This window comes from Coenobita brevimanus, chromosome 19, assembly GCF_032717465.1.
Source record: "Coenobita brevimanus isolate Jiangsu-jjx chromosome 19, ASM3271746v2, whole genome shotgun sequence".
Lineage (NCBI taxonomy): Eukaryota > Metazoa > Arthropoda > Malacostraca > Decapoda > Coenobitidae > Coenobita > Coenobita brevimanus.
This window is the reverse complement of record NC_136972.1, coordinates 9,291,710-9,295,272: the sequence shown is the minus strand read 5'-3', so window position 1 is coordinate 9,295,272 and position 3,563 is coordinate 9,291,710. Positions and strand designations below refer to the sequence as shown.

Below are 3,563 nucleotides of genomic sequence, written 5' to 3'. Positions count from 1 at the left end.
TGCTTCCCCCCCCCCCCTCTCTCTCTCTCTCTCTCAGATATACATGAGTGATGACCAGAGAATATATATATATATATATATATATATATATATAATATAAATGACAAAATGAAACTGAAAAAAGAAAAAAAATCTGAAACGTGACTTCTGCGAAAACGATAACGAGTAAAAAAAGATGACTGAATATAATAAAAAACTGGAGAATATTACGAAAATGAGAGAAATGATACAATCTATCACTTTGAAAGCGCTGGGATTGATAAAAAATATGACGGACATCAAATGGATGAGTGGAAGTAACACGAAAGCCATAAAAAATACTTTAGAATATTAGGCAAACTTAAGAGAAAGCGAAAATGGAAAGGAATCCGAGATTAGTTAAACAAAAACAAAATGAAAAGAAAGCCATGTATTGGCCATGCCACGTTGGAGTACACCGCTTCCCGTCCGGTCAGTCAGCGAAGCTAAGCAACGTTGGGTCTGGTTAGTACTTGGATGGGTGACCGCCTGGGAACACCAGATGCTGTTGGCATCCCTACGTGTCAAGTGGGGTTGGTGAAGGGGGGATTAGTGCCCCTCCCTGTAAAACAATTGACTCTAAGCCATTGGCCACCCCGTCTGGGATACATGGCGTCTGGCAATACGAATGAATGATGAATGAAAAGAAACAAATGCCAGTGTGTTGAAATGACTTGCATGGAAACGTGTATCGATTCTATGTGTATTCTGGTGTTGGAGTCATGAGTGTCAATGTGTCGATTTGACAAGTGATGAGCATGGTTCACAGAATCCTTGGAGTCAGTTTTCCAAAGCTAGCAACTTTACGATTTTTAAGTTATGTGTCTCGACTGTTTCCCAAGCTAAAAATTTTACAGTTTTCTACTTTTGTGTCTCGACTGTTCCCCAAGCTAACAACTTCACGATTATCAGTTTTGTGTCGCGACTGTTCTGGTTTATCTGAACTGGACACAAACAGGAAGAACAAGAATACACAAAAACAATGAAAAATAAAACGAACAAGAAAAAAAAAACTAATAATAAATAGATTTGCACAACTGTACTACGAGATACAAATGTACGAGCAATACGACAATGAATAAAAAGAAAGTGAAAACTTAAGCAAACATGAAAAAACCAGACATTACAACCTAAAAAAGAAAATAAGACATATGAAATGAAGACGTAAAAAGTACTTAACACAGTACATATTAAAATGTAGATGAGGAGTTACGACATTACATCCAGATTAAATTATGACAGGAAATTATCTAACATGATCTCTCTCTCTCTCTCTCTCTCTCTCTCTCTCTCTCTCTGTACTAGCATGGGAACCCGGCGCTATGCCGGCCCTAATAGGCGAACACTAATCCTATTTGTTCTAGTTCAATCTTCCTTTCTACTCCAAGAAAGACCATGTGTACTATTCACCCACAGAAGTTTCGTTCCTTTCCTGATGGGCGATTTGATAAATGTGGCAACATTCTCCCCCTCCACACCCCAACCCTCCTTTCCGTCTCCCCCAATTGTTTCCGATGTTTATGAAACGGATTGTGAAGCATTCAAAACAACTGACTTTACAACATACCATTAACCGCTTTGAGATTCCGGCGACGTGAAATCGCGTCATCATAAATCCAACTGTTGAGATCTGATGACTCGAATTCAGGTCACACGAAACAATATTTTTTGCATGTCTTCCATCTCTTATCTGGGCTTGTTCCACATACACTACCCCTGTTTATCCTTTTCCAGCTATTTGTTTTTTACAGTGATGAGCACATCAGACAGACAGTGATGAATAATAAATACGTTTTTACCATGAATAATATCGATATTACCAGCGAGAATATTTGCCTGTGTGACAGTGAGAGCATGATGTTGATGCGCCAACTGGAAGTATAACTTTCCGTCAGCCTAATCTTCAGGGATAAATAGCATAAAATGCCGTAACCATTATATCCAGTCAAAAGGGAATTTACTGTGTAGATTAACGTGGTGCAATCTAGAATTCATGTGAATCTGAAACTTATTTTTATATAAATATTTTTCTACGGAAGGGTATGCGATTTTTCCTTATCGGCTAACTTCAACTCGTCCTACTGGCGTTTTATATGTCATTTTAATCAATTTAAATGATACTAGCATAAAGAGCAGTTGATCAATCTTTACCGTGACACCCAAATTATTACTTTACCATGAATAGAAAACGTGTAGGAAGCGTTTTTTATATAAATTTACTTCACAGAGAGTGCAACACGGCGTGAAAACTTAAAAAATGTCTTATCAATTTACTTTCTCGTTTTTCTCTCGTGAAAACCAACATAGCCAATATTGCCATATCCTATATATATCAATAGAAAGGGAATTTACCATAGATGGAGAAGGTGCTATCAAATTTCAAGTAACTGTAACACTTTTTTTTTTTACTTTTTTTTCGGGAACAGTGTGCGATTTTTCCTTTTCAGTTTAACTTCCAAACTCGGCCTTTTTTTTTTTTTTTTTATGCGAGGAAAGAAGGGAACCAAAGGCCATGAGCCCGCAGAAACAGTTCCCTCCAAGAGAAAAACAAAATACAATAGAGAGCCAAATTCAAGATCCGATCGTTTTGAGATGCCTGGACACACTACGTTTGAAAGACTGGAGATCATAGGCAGCAGGAAATACAGACAGAGGGAGACAGTTCCAGAGCTGACCTGTTGCATAAATGAAAGACTGGGAGTAACGGTTAACTCTTGCATTAGAGAGTTGGACAGAAAAGGGATGTAGAGTTTGCTACACAGACGGGTTGCTACGCGCCCGTCGTAAGAAGGTGGAGTGAATGCAAGCAGACAGGTTCAGGAGGAGCATTGACCATTAAAGTAGCGATAGAAAAGAGATAAAGATGCAACAGTGCGGCAAAGAGACATAGGTTGAAGGGAGTCGAGTAAGAGGAGGAGAGTTAATGAGACGAAAAGCCTTTGACTCCACCCTATTGAGAAGAGCTGTATGTGGGGAGCCCTCCCCATTACACATGAGAGTTAGTAGCTCCACACAGGGGCGGATAAAGCCCCTGTATAGAGCGTCAACAATTGTGCAGGGGTAAAGAAAAGAGCGGAGTCGGCTTAGCACACCCAATCTCTTGGGAAGCAGATTTTACAAGAGATGTAATATGATCTTTCCAAGATAAGTCCCGAGTAAATGAAACCCCAAGCATGGTTCAAGGATGATGCAGGATTAAGCTGAATATTATTAAACATTAGTGGGTATACCTGTGGGAAAGATTTTATCGGGTTGATAGGTGTAAAGACACTGAGTCTTAGATGCATTAAAGACAACCATATTATTTTTACCCCAGTCAGAGATATGAGCCAAGTCAGACATTAGGTGTGCCATAGCCTCATCCCTTGTTTCTTGAAGTAACTGTTGAGATGGGCGTTGCAGGAACCGAATGGAAAGGTGAAGGGTGGAGTCATCAGTGTATGAGGTGGATAGGGTTAGATGTACAGCTTAGAAGATCAGTGATTTGACACCTAAAAAAGGAGATCAATGAGGGGATTCAACTTCCAGTTCACCAAGCAATACGT

General features: G+C 39.4%; 1 pseudogene; it reads left to right on the top strand.

The window, feature by feature from the left end:
- Positions 1 to 408: 408 nt before the first annotated feature.
- Positions 409 to 532, top strand: LOC145391799 (5S ribosomal RNA; annotated as a pseudogene).
- The last annotated feature ends 3,031 nt before the right edge of the window (positions 533 to 3,563 follow it).